The 14,221-nt window shown below is 36.2% G+C and overlaps 1 protein-coding gene across 6 annotated transcripts in view; it reads left to right on the top strand.

The window, feature by feature from the left end:
• Positions 1–14,221, top strand: part of zc3h13 (zinc finger CCCH-type containing 13) — a 301,826-nt gene that overhangs the window by 18,523 nt on the left and 269,082 nt on the right. The gene's annotated exons all lie outside the window — the stretch shown is intronic.

Raw genomic sequence — 14,221 nt, 5'->3', positions numbered from 1 at the left:
GTATGTTGAAACAGTAAATAAAGAGCGGGACAAGTTTAACTTTTTATATTAAGAAGTTATGAAATAATAAGTTACTGTGTTACACTGAGATAGGCATGTGCCCGCGTGCACTGAAAGCCAGCTGGCAGCGCGGAGTTCCCATAGCTTATTTTTTTGCTATGTGCGCAGATATTATAAAAGCTCGTCTCGTTAGGTATTCCTGACATGCGTTTATTTAAAGTAACAGCAGCGTAAACGCCGTTTATAAAATATTAGAAGATCATGCTAACTAAATTTGTATTTACCCGAGACTTAAGAAAAGTTCAATGTTAAAGTTGATGCTAAATGAGAATGCAGTAACGTTACTACTGATAGTAATAATATTAACAGTAATAATATAATGGTTACATTTTATAATAAGGGTTCATGAATCACAATGAACTTATTTTTACTTCAGTCTGAACTAATGCTGAGTAAATGCATGTACTAATCATAAACGAAGTGAAGAGTCATCATTAAGTACAACATGACATGTTTTTTAGTTAATGTATTATGATTTCATGTGAGTCATTTTGTAGTTAATGATGACTCTTCATTAGTTTATGATTAGCACTAGGGCTGGAACAATAAAGAGCAGGACATGTTTTTATATTAATAAGGAGTTATTATTCAGTTTGATTTATTTTTATTTTACTTCTTTAATATTAATATATTTTATTTGTTTAAGGTGAATAATGCCCCTTTTGCACTGTTTATGTTAGGCTGAATTAATGTTGGACTTGTTTTTATGTGATTTGTTATATTTTCCTTGGCACTGGCACTGTTTGTGTATTTGTTTAATTGAGAAAATGCTTCAATAAAATGTTGGCATTAATAGCAGATGTTACATTTATTATTTGTAAAAAAAAATCTTTATTTAGACTATTCGATTAATCGAAAAAATAATCGATAGACTAATCGGTTGAAAAAATAGTCGAAATTTGCAGCTCTAAATTCTTTTAAAATCACAAAGATAAATGCCCTTTCAAAAGAAAAATATATCCCACCTTTATTATCTGAGCATATTTAAAATACAAACCTTGCCAGCGAACTATGAGGCAAAAAATAATAATCGCACATTAATCTTTACCGATGTAAAATGTTAAATTAACTAGGCCTGTAGCAACGCAACGCTTCGACACAGCTTGCCACACGCACGTGTTAGACCAAAACATTCAATTTAAGGCCCAAAAAATGAATGATCACATTCGTCTAATCTTTCGTAACGAATCCGCTAGGTCCCCGTCCCATAAGCAGGCTGTCAAAAAAAACGCGTCTCTGTAGGCAGTCTGAGCTCTGAGATCTGCACACAACCTTTCACCAACCACTCAAAACCAAAATAAAGTTTTCCAACCAATCACCGACAGGGGGTTGGCTGTTGTTAGGTAGAAAAAGCCAGTGTCAAACCTCATAACAGTCACCCATGTCGGTGATATGAATGTCTTTAAAATGATGTAAGTGAAGTCGTACATTGCTAATACTACATGATTTCAGCGTATATAGTAGGGCTGCACGATTAATCGCATGCGATACCACGCGCATCACGTCAGTAATGCCGGTTCCTTGATTAGTATTAAATCGCCAACAGCTGCTTTCAGATGGCGCGACATTAACTGCACTGAGACGTAGTTCCCTGACAAGCTGGGCCATATCGCATACATATCGCAGGCGATGCGTCCGCGATAATTAATGCGAAATTGCCCCGATTGTCAGTGAACTACGGCTCTGTGCAGTTAAAGCTGCTCCATCTGAAAACAGCTGATGGTGATTTACTACTAATCAAGGAACCGGCATTACTGACGAGATGAGCGTGACAAACACATGCGATTTATCGTGCAGCCCTAGTATATAGGCTGGAAGTGTGTATAGTATTTTTTTTTGTGGACTGAATAAAGTCTACGATTGGCATTTCTTTTTACAACAAAACCCAGTACCGTGTTTTAATTCTTGACATGATCTTTATAGCCTTCTGTATGATTTTTAACTGGACTGGATTGCACATTGAACTTAAAAGCGTGACGCGCATTAGGGTTGGGCGATGTCCCCATAAATTGGCAGTTGACGATGGTTACGTAAACCATCGCGATGGACGATGATGTCGTTAGGCGGGGGGGGTATTTTAATTTTTCGTTATTATTCGTTATTATATAATTATTATTCGTTATTTTACTTTATTACTTCCACTTAAGAAGAGTTGTGCACTTTTTATTTTAATATATATTTTACATAAATACTATTCTGTACTTAAAATCTATAATTTTGTTATTTTACTATCCCAACTAATGTCTCTTTCCTATAGGTTGCACATAAGGGGAAAAAGTAGCTTTAATCCACTGAAGAAGAGTTGTGCACTTTTAAGCACTTTTTAATCTCTTTACATAAATATTTTTTTCTATTTAAAAGCTATAATTTCATTGTTTTACTAACCCAACGACTCCTCCGCGCTTTCCAAATTTTGCACGTAAATATCTGTGCATATGTGCCACCAGTACTCCGTCAGAGAGCGGGTCTTCAGCACCGCGGGGAGCAGCCAGCACTTCAATCCGCAGCTTATTAAAACTAGACAAAGTGAACAGGGCCAGACACATCTAAATGTAAACATGGTCTGTGTATGTAAATCCCGCGTTTCGGTCGGAGTGTTGTTCCCGTTTTCTTGTTCTTGACGTTCCCTGAATTTATATCTTAATCTGCCGCTACAGTGCAGTATAGCCTCAATGTAACAATGAGCACGATCTCCCGAGACACTACAAAAGGCTACTAATAAATGATTAATATGGGCTGTTTTCTTGTACAAAATTAAATATTTAAAGATAAATGTTCAACATGTAAAAAGACAAGATTCTAGCAATGTCAAGATTAGGGATGGGCATTTTCCAGTAATTTACTAATTTTTTGAATATTTAATTTTTTGAATATTTAAGCTCTTAAAGAACGAATATTCGTTTATTTAAATTATGTTAATTAAGACATGCGTGTTTTGTATTTTTCATTTTGTCATAATTTCACAGAAGGCTTATAATTAGGAAATATCCACAGCAAGCTAAACTTATATTCTGTATGTATATATATATATGTATATATATATATATATATATATATGTATGTATTTTAAGTTGAAAACATTGTAAATATATATATATATATATTTTAAATTCTTCTTAAAAAATATCCTTCAGAAAAAAATGCGTTAAAACTTAATGCAGAGCGAAGTCTAGTCAAATCCTTAGTTTCAAGTCGGTCGTTAGTATTAATTCATTACTGTTTGATGTTACATACATTATATTATACCAAATATTATACACTAACCCCAAATCTAAGCGAAGTTTGAGGACTTGCGAAGTTTAAAGTTTGAGCCCGGAGCAAACGAAAAAACACATCTACATAACCGACTGCTCAGTCGCCATATAAATATCTTCTCAGTTTAGTTTGACGTATTTGTGAATAAAGAAAACCATATTTATCCTACCTGCTTCGGTGAAAGCCCGTTCTTCTGACTAGATACAATAATGCCGGTGCTGCGGAGAAAACTCTTCCTGATGATGGTTATCCGATAAAAACAACAGACGGATTGAACAAGATTGAAAATCTGTATTTAACATTATTTTACAAATAACGTAAGCTGGCTCGATACATTATTTTTGACTGTGCAAAGTTACTAACGTTAGTTTAATTTAACAACATTTTACAAAGACGGTGCTTTGCTTTAAACTGCCATGTGCAGTTATCCGGTTCATTTTCGAAAGAGCACCGCATATAATAAATGTTCTCCGTTTCATTTCGTTCTCCGTGTCTGTCTCTTTATTAACAAAATAAAGTAGACTTTATAACAGAAAGCTTACAAATCTCTCATGATGTGTTGATTCGGGCGGCGGAGAAGTGAGCCCTCACTGAGCCAGTGGCCAAATACGGCGCGGCGCGGACAAACCCGGAGATAAAAGGAAAAACTTAAATTCGTCTGCAATCTGCATTGCCAAACAATCAGAAACACATACAAATTAATGTTCATGTATATTTTACATTTAAGTCTGTAAAAGACAGTATAGATGAAGTGAAAAAGCATTAAATAAGTTGTTACCCTTTGGTGGCACATTAAAAACAAACAAACATTCGAATAGCATTTTTTAAATTCGAATTATTATTGCCATTCGAATATTCGAATATCCGTGCCCATCCCTAGTCAAGATCAAATGCCTGACAGGATATTTTCACAGACTAACACACGTCACGTCTCACGTCTTCTATTTAATTTATAGAGCCATTCACGCAAATATATTAGGTTAACTATAGTCTATATAGAAGAGAGTTAGTGTATGTCGACTCGCAGTGGAGTGGGGAGGGGGCGTGGCATCACGATGGTGTCTCTCCATCGTGATGTCAGTCAACCATCACGATGGACGATGATATCGTCTATCGGCACAACCCTAACGCGCATATCCGATAGCGCACGTGCACAGGCAGAGCTTAAACGACTTCATGTTTGCGTCTTTTTGGCTTAAACGGACAAATGCTCATATGTCAAAATAGCTGACTTTGTGATTTTCATAGTAAACATGTGGTTACTGTACGTCTTAAACGAATAAACATTGTATTGCATTCAGTCTTATAATAAGCATTATCTGTCTCAGTCATTAAAGTTAATTAAATATAAAAAAGAAAACGTTTGTATCTTCGTAAAAAAAAATAATCCACATTTACTTTTAATTTTTTTTGCCAAACATCCTTGGTGTTGAGCTCTGCTATTTGAAATAAGTTTAAGGTTTATCATGGAATATAGATTTCCTGATCTTTTGCTTCATTTAAGGGATAGTTCAACATTAAAACAGACCTGCCAACCTGTACGCATTTTGCGTAGCAGGTACTCATTTTGACCTCAAAGTACGGTGGTACGATTTGTCACTCTAAACTACGCAAAAACCTGATGACGCCATTTGCCGCGCGAAGTACTCAAAAGAAGCAACAGAAAAAATAAAAATATGTCCAATCATAGCACTGGGCTCATCCACCACATAGAAAGTGTGGATGATTGACAAGTCGTATGGCCAATCAGTAAGAGTCTGCTATCGATGGAATCACAAAATCCAGCGTGATCTCCTTCCTCCACCCGCAGTTTCTGACCATCTTTTTCAACGGAGAGTCAAGACGTCTGACCCGCTAAGGTAAACTGGTCAGGGTGGATGTGCAAATAATGAAATAATGCATTAGCTTAATCCTTTGACGTCGACGGTCGCGCGGGCTCCGTTTCATAACGTGCACTTGACCGCAAGATGCGCTAACATTACTTCTGATTTGTAAATGAGCATCATTTATAATTGAGCGCTTACGAAAAAGTACAATGATTTTACCATGGGGAGAGCATCCAGTTTTAGTCATATAAAAACGGAAAGTTCACTCTCAGTGAAGGGAATTCACCTGACATCCGAGTGAAGCGGATTAAATGCCTTCTGAAATAACGCGCTCTTGATAATTGTCAATAAAATAAAACGTCATATACAAACCACATCAAATAAAGTTTTATAAATGGAGAATATCTCGTGTCTCGAGCGCCCACGTGATAGGTGCCTATGCCGTACTGTACTGCAATGTAAACAAAGCTACAATAAATTACAGACAGACAGACATACAGTTAACAGCACTACTGTCACAGTTATGGTTGAATTTAAAGCAGTATTAACTCTAAAATACTGACTTAAAGGTATAGTTAACTTAAAACATGTAATTCAGTCAGAGTTTACATAACAGAACAGACCCATCTAAATATTTATGAGTTTCTTTATTGTGTGATACACAAGTTATTTTAAAGAGTGTTGATAACCACAGTGTCTGGTCCCCACTCCATTATATTTTTTGCTAGTCAGGGAAAAACAAAAATTTTTGTCTCAATTTTTTTTCTCAATTTTTTTGTGTGTGTTTCACTCAAGAAAGAAATCATGAAGGTTAGACACAATATGAGGTTGAGTAAATGATAACAGAATGTCATTTGCGAACCGGGCCCGTGCGTGGTCCTGACGCGTTTTGTTTACAAACTATTATGTTTACAATACATTATACTGATGAAGAAGGTTATTAAACTTGTCATGCCATATATCATTAGAAAGGTTGGAGGGTTTAGATTTCATTTTTAAGTGCTGTTCCACGAAATAAATGCTCTAGCAAAATTAATAATAAATTTTATGCAACGAGGTCATATTTAAATTTGTTCATTCATAAAATGACTTCACGCTCTTATTATGAAACTGCGCCTCCCTCATAACTTTAGACGAGCTCACACTGCTGAAATCTCATTGCTAAGCCTTCACAATATAACATCCATTCGCAGTTTAAGTCCACAAACGTATTACATATGAGAAATATTGATATTTCTTCGTTGTTTCCATGGGATTTTGCATCAAATAATCTTAAATCCATATTGTTATTCAACAACTGCACACGCAGCGCGATTCTACTATGGAAAAGGCATACGCGATCAGGTCAGTCAGAGTATTATGTTTAAAATGAGTCCACACACACACACATTATGATTAATATTTCACATACAGCTAATAAGTTTAGTGTTTTACTGATGTTTTTGTGTGTTATTTTCGTGCACCTGTTATCTGCAGTAACTTAGACTGCTTTGTCATTCTGATGCACATTCGCTATTTGCAGACATTGTTGATGTACCTAACATTATGCAAGTACTCTGAATGTATATTGTGAGGACAAAAGCTTATTATTAGTAACAGATCGCTGTCTGGGTGCTTTTCTATCGCCCATCACTGAATGAATGGTTACGCAATTTACTCGCGATAGAGATACGTCACCGCCATTAATATGAATGATTCTTTTATCACTTCACAACAACTGCTGTGCTGAGTGCTTTAGTTTGTAAAACATGAGGTGTCCACAATGTAAATAGTTTTATTTATATTTTAAAAGCTTCATAATTACTATGTACTGTGTAGTTTACGGTTACTAGTTTATTTCAATATTTAAGTTAAAACACATTTTTGTCAAATGTGTATACAATGTTTTTATGTAATAAATAAAGTTTTGTAGATACATACTCTAGGTAATAACCACATGTAAATAATTAATTTATAAAGCTTTTTCTACTTTATTCTACATCATTATAGCAGGGGAGGATTTGGAGCAGCCCAGTGGCCATTTTTTGAAATGTGCCATGGTGAAGATCAAAGCTTACAGTAACCTTATTTTTTTATCATATCATCTTCAAATTTAAAACATAGATTAGTCAGACATGTGGTCTTAAGTCTATTTTGTTTTTGGGTTGGTATGGCACATTTAATATGACATTATTAATTAAATAAAAACACGTTTAATTTTAATAAAACATTTTCACCACACTTCAGTGTCTATAACATTTAGCTTTTTTTACATATCTGAATTCTGATAACTGAGAAGTAAAGACACAAGTGTCATCTTTTTAGAGATATCAAAATTGTGTCTGTAGGTCAAAGGGGTTTGGAACTACAGCTGTTTTAGTGTGGGCATGTAAATTTCATGATTTGGCCTGAAAACGGCTGTCTGGCTTAACAGGTTAACCATCTCCCACTATTTAACAGTAATATCACTTTTAACAGTGTTTGTGCAGACATGTTAAACTTTGGAGCATACAGAATTTAACATTAATAATGTTATTAATCACCATGTATGGCAAATTTGGTTAACATGATTTTATTCACATTTATAATAATTTTTAAAGCAGATTATGGCAGGATGGGGAAAAAGTGAGTGCATGTTACTTTGAAAGTTACCAAGAGGTGTGTGTGCGTGCATGTGTGCGTGCATGTGTTAAATTATATGTTAAAAACCCGTGTTCTGTCCTTTCGGCCGATGCAACTGTACTCAAAAAAAATTTCCAAGGTTGGCAGGTCTGTTAAAATGTTGTTCTAAACCTGTACGAATTTCTTTTTTCTGATGAACACAAAATAAGATATTTTGATAAATGATGGTAAGCACACAGCTGATTGTAACCATTGACTTCCATAGTAGGAATAAAAACAACATGATGGACATAAATGGATATACCATTAATTGTGTGCTTACCATCATTTATCAAAATGTCTTATTTTGTGTTTATCAAAATAAAATAAACTTATACAGGTTTAGAACATAATGGTGAATCCCTTTAACAGAAATACAGCAGAAATGTTTAAAAAAAATCACCCTTCTTATGTTTACATCTTATAATGCATTTATTCATGCTTTCTTGATACATGGTTACACATCATTTTCTTTCATGGACTATGGACCCCCTAAAGTAGCTTTGGCCACCCTCTGGCCTGAAATCACTGATACATCCTTTAAAGTATATAATTAAGAATGTTTTTGGCATTTATTTGAGATGCATTATGGTTTTTATTAATCAAGCAAAAGAAACTAATCATTAGATTAATCGTCCAATTAGTCATTTGATTAGTCGACTAATCGGAAAAATAGTCGACAGATTAATCATTTAATAAATAGTCGTTTACCCCAGCTCTAAAATTAACAGAGGATTTGATTTTAGGTCAAATCGTTCAGCCCTACCAGCAGACACACTTATCAGTTTTTTTATGAAAATAAGGAAACAAAAATAAAAAGTTAAGAATATAATTAACACTGCTTTGTTTTATGAAATGTAAAATGGTACTTAGTAGGGATTAAGGGTGTCACGATTTCGATTTTAAATCGAAATCGATCGAAATTAAGTCACAGCTTCGAACTTCGAATTAAAAAATGGGATCGTCGATGCTGCCACGCCCCCATTTCACGTCTGGTCGGCTTGCCAAGCAAGGAAAAAAACTTTCAGAGATGCCTTTAAAAACATCTGTCCAGCAGAAAGCGATCATATTTTAAACACGAGGGATGTATTGCTACAACTCCTTGAAATGCATATCATAAACAGGATTACCAGTGATCTGACTTTGGACAGAGCGCAGCTCTCTGCACGTGCGCGATAGTGAGGGAGGCGCAAAGATGCAGCGGGTTATATTTTAAACAAAAGGATAGTTTGCCTCAGCTTGCATGAAACGCATAAAACTGAACAAATACATAAGGATTACTACTTTAGTTTATGTTCAGACTTCGGACAGAAGCGAGAGCGTGTGCACGTGAGGCAGAGAGAAGCGCAGCTGCTTATATGCTGGATATATTTCAGATGCTATGAGTCCAAGACAGAAGCATTAAGTCCATGTTAGAGATGCGCGGATGGACTATTATTTCATCCGCAACCGCATAACAAAAAAAATACTTTGTAAAACTTATTCCAGGCAACCCTTTTCTGACCTTCTATTTCCTTTGATTTTAATTCTCATTTTTTGAGTTTGTCACGTACCCTTCGCCGGCGTTGATAAGAGCTGTGTCAAAATGCATCCTCATTTCTCCGCGCTGTTAATGATAGAACGAATGGATCCTTAACAGCTGAGGATATCCCAAACAATTAAAAGCTTTATTAAATAAAAGTGTGTATTTATTAGAAAACTTTTTCTTGTCACTGTTTTAGAATTATAAGTTATGTTTTGTGTTAATATTATTCTGTTTATGTTGCGTATATTTCTAGGTTGATTATTTGATATGCTGTTGAATAGATTAATCTACATCAATGTGTCATATGTTCTAAAATAAATTAACATTTTTCTGATTACATATTTATTTTAATAAGTCAGAAATGTCTCCGCTGTTTTCTGCTGACAGGCGCGGTGGGCGCTACTGGGGGCGTGTGCAGCAGGTGACGCAAATTGTGGGTCCTCCGAAGGCTAGACCGTCTCATTTCAGTTCTCTTCTTGAACTTCTGTGGCTGCCACTATGAAAGGCAGAGAGGTCGCATGCTTAGAAGGACACAGCTAATAACAAGCAGTCGACCGAATTTAATTAAAATATTATTTTTCGTCACGTCATCCGCCCGATCCATGTAACTGCCAACCGCGCATAGTCATGTGTGTGCAAGAAGGAATCCTCTCTACAGGCTCTCGCGTTAAAGGTTCTCTAAGCGAATCTGCGAGACGTTAGTTATTGTTGACTTTCGAAACTGTTTTCAAACAGACGGAGCGTAGTTAACTCCTCCCCCTCCCCCTCCCTTCCGTGCTTTCATGAACGCGCCCAACCCCCACACCCAAATCCTTCTTGTCGTTTATTGGCTGGAATACTTGGTTTTGTTTTGTGAGCTAGGTTTGGCCATTTGTTGATATTGCCGTTTGTGAAGCCTGGGCTGTCTACAAAGATCGCGTTTTTTTACAGTTTGATCAGCGGACAGGCAGCAAGCAGATAGTGAGGAGATGTTTCCGGTATGTAACAAAAAATGTTTTATGGTCTAAAACGCTTCAATTCGCTTAGAGCACCTTTAAGTGAAGCCCACAAACCCCCATGCGAGTTGTGCAATGTGCATGTTAATGTTAAAGTATTATAATAATAATAAATAATGGCATATCATTTTTTTCTAAATTATATGCCATATAAAAAATATGTAAAAATCGAGAATCGGATCGAATCGTGACCTTAGAATCGAAAATGTAATCGAATCGAGGATTTGGAGAATCGTGACACCCCTAGTAGGGATGTTCCGATCCCACTTTTTCATTTCCGATCCGATTCCGATACCAGAATTCAGTATATCAGCCGATACAGATATCTGCCCGATACTATTGTAATTAAATATGTATAGTGCTTTCTGCTACATCTAGTATCATTTTAAATGTTAAAATCAATAATTTTAAATGATTTACAAGTTACAGGAAACATTAGTAATAATAGGTACGTTTGATCAATTAAGTAGGCTAATTTTTTTTTCTTAATTGCGTAAAACTGTCATAGTAAAAAAGCTTTAGTGTGCGGATGGTTATTTTGGGAATTATGCGCTTGACCGGACGGTTATTTTGGGAATTATGCGCTTGACCGGACTTTTTATGCACATTCCGGGTGCAGAATTGATGCGCTTAAGTCATATACTGGGCTTTCTGGTCGTTTATGAGGTTTCTGGGTGCAGAATTGATGCCCTTGAAGCAGCCTCTCATGGGAATCCTCGCACCGCAACGGAAAGAATAGATGCATCGTGTGCTCGGCACAAAGTGAATTGCATCCATCCAACGGCTTACTGAGACTTTATAAAATCAGATCTTTAAAATAGCCTACAGTTATCTTGTGTTTGCGTGTGTGAATGACGCGTTTCATCCGTCCGCTTCACCAGTGGATTATTACCTCAGTTTGTGAGTAAGTTACAGTGTTTCTGTAAACTTAAAGATCTTCAAATGTGTGTTTGTTCCTTCACATAAGCTGTATTAAAAGACTTTGAATATAGTGCATAAAACGTTTATGGTCCTTTTAATAGCTTGTCAGTAACAACCACGGCTAACGCACATATCTGAATTGGATCAGTCATGTTGTCGGTCCTCGATCCGATCCAGCCAAAAAGCCCGGATCAGACCCGATCCAGCATATCGGATTGGGACATCCCTAGTATTTAGCTTGGACTAACAGTATTTAAATAAGTGGGTTCATTATAGCTGCAACTTTGACAAAAAGTTAAAATATTTAAATGGTTGACCGTAGGCATGGGCCGGTATAAGATTCTGGCGGTATGATAACCTTTAGCAAAAATACCACGGTTTCACGGTGTTGCGGTATTACCATTGCAACACTAAATTGTGTTATTTTCAAATGCCAGGTACAATAAAGCCTTTAAATTATAATATGCTTTCAAAACATATATAATATTTTCGTAATATATATTAAATGTAAACATCAAATCAATCACATGACTTCATGATTTAATGAATTTTGTATAAACACAGCTCATACCTTGGAGACGGTATCACAGAACATTTAAGTGGTTTTGAAACCTTGACTGTTTTAAACCTCGGTATACCTTGAAACCGGTAATCGGCCCATGCCTAGTTGACCGGGAAGATTTGTACCGGTATACCGTTACAACCCTAGGTATCGGTTGTAAAAACTTTTACAAACAAATTGCTCGCCAATTTTCGCTATTTTACAACTGAATTGTTAATTTGTTGTGTAATGCGGTAAGTCACACTAGTCAAAAAGACTAAACATTAATTTGTAACTGTGAAACATCACAGATCAAATACACTTTAGTAATATTTGTGAAAACTTTACACTGCACACAATAATGATGATCATTGCCTTTAAAAGAACATGAGTAGGGTTGTGCCGGTTTCAGAATTGGTGATGACGGTTATGACGTGAGTCAAATGTGACGGTTCATCACATAACCGTCGGGGGGGGGGGTGCATGGGGGGCGTATTGCTCGTTTAAATGCTCGTGGATTGACGGGAAAGTGTCGTTTTATCATAAAATCATGAATGTGATGCCAAGTGTGTTTTAAACAGTAATAACTTTGAACAATTTAACAGAAAGCAATGAAATATTTAAAAAAACGCACTGTTGCCAGAAGACTGCGCTGTCACTCTCTGCCCAGCATAAATTAATCCTCTATCTATCATCCATCTTAACTCTTTCACCGCCAGCGTTTTTAAAAAAAACAGCCAGCGCCAGCGTTTTTCATGATTTTCACCAAAGTTTAATGCCTTCCAGAAAATGTTCTTCTTTAAATATATAAACATACAATATACCAAATGAAAGAACAGACCCTCTGCTTTCAAACAAAAAAAACCCGTTTCATCTTACCTTTAGTGGTTCTTTTGTAATCAGCTTTTGAATATGGGTAGGTTTTTGCAAAAACACCACATTTTGAGCAAAAAGCAGAGATAATTCCATTTTTGTGACAGACTTTTCATAGAGATCCCATTCAGAGCGATCTTTAAAACAGACACGGACATCAGCCGCTTGCCATAAGGCAATACTTCCGGGTTTAAAAAGTTGCGGAAGGGCGCCACCTGGTGGATAATAGCTAGTGCTGCCACTAACGACTAATTTTCTAACGACTAATCTTTCGACTAATTTTTCGAATAGTCGACTATTCTAAACGACTAATAAAAAAAACTCAAGTGTTTGTTATTTCATTGTGTCCATTTTATTTTGAACCCACCGGTGTCATAAACAATATGAATAACTTAAATGTTACCAAATAAAAAATTACAATGTAAACAATATAAATAATAATAAAAACTTCCAGTGCAAAGTAGATGCTTAACAGAAATATGAAATGTTTCACTTCTACTCTTTGATCTTATATTGCATTTTAACACAACTGAATGCTATTTTACATATTATCTGTTCTGTTGTAGCCTATAAAATAGTGACTAAACATGACCCATCACCTCGTTTTTATCCAACCAGCTGTTTCTTTAACTGCTGCTAAAATCCTAATTTAGATATGCAAAAATCACCATACATATACATTGTAGCTTTACTGCTGTTGCTCTTCTCATAATTGTTGTTGTGTTTTGAGCCATTTCTTGATTTTAAATGCGAGTGATATAGCGCAGACAATTCGGTGCAAATTCAGAAATACAAGAGAATATACACTGTTGTTGTTACAGAACACGGCATACAGCATCATAGGGAGGGAGAAAGCTCGCACACAGACTCACACTACTGCTAATCTTTCTTCAAGTCATGTTAACTCGATCAGTCGTCTTTGTCAGAGACATCTGTGAATGTTGACGTTTACGCAAAAAAGAAAGTACATTAAAAACACTGCCACCTTTTCACTGTCACGTAAGCGAGAGGCGCGCGCGGTCGAGGCGCTGCAAGCAACATGAGAGAGAGAGAGAGTGAGAGAGAGAGAGAGAGAGAGAGAGAGAGAGAGAGAGAGACGCGCAACAATGAATTGAGCCGTTTAAAATAGTAAAATAAAAATGTAAATGGGAATCATGAAAAATCTATTTGTTGCGTCCAGTGTTGATTCCGTGGCGGAATCACGAGCAAACAGCTTTAACATCCAAAGACAGAGTCATTGTACTTCTCAAAAGAGTTAATAAAACAGTACTAGCTCGCCGTTTCATTAATAATCATATAACAGTTACTTACGTTGTCCTATTCTCTGTGGGTGTATCGTCAGTAACTCCCGAGTGTTTTCGTTTGAGATGCTCGTGCATTGTCGTTGTGCTCCCGTGATAAGCCAGCGACGTTTGGCACGGTGTAACAGACCACTCTTTTATCACAACTTGGCTTAAAATACTTTCATACTTCGGAAGCTTTCCGACTCATAATTCCATAGACTCACCTGCCACCGCCAATTTTTCAAAATTAAAGCAGTGAAGGCAGGGGAGAGGGAAGAAAGATGATAGCGTAGCAGATTAAC

Source organism: Paramisgurnus dabryanus, chromosome 4 (assembly GCF_030506205.2).
Source record: "Paramisgurnus dabryanus chromosome 4, PD_genome_1.1, whole genome shotgun sequence".
Taxonomy (NCBI): domain Eukaryota; kingdom Metazoa; phylum Chordata; class Actinopteri; order Cypriniformes; family Cobitidae; genus Paramisgurnus; species Paramisgurnus dabryanus.
Note: the sequence above shows the minus strand (reverse complement) of the source record. Positions and strands in the feature narration are given on the sequence as shown.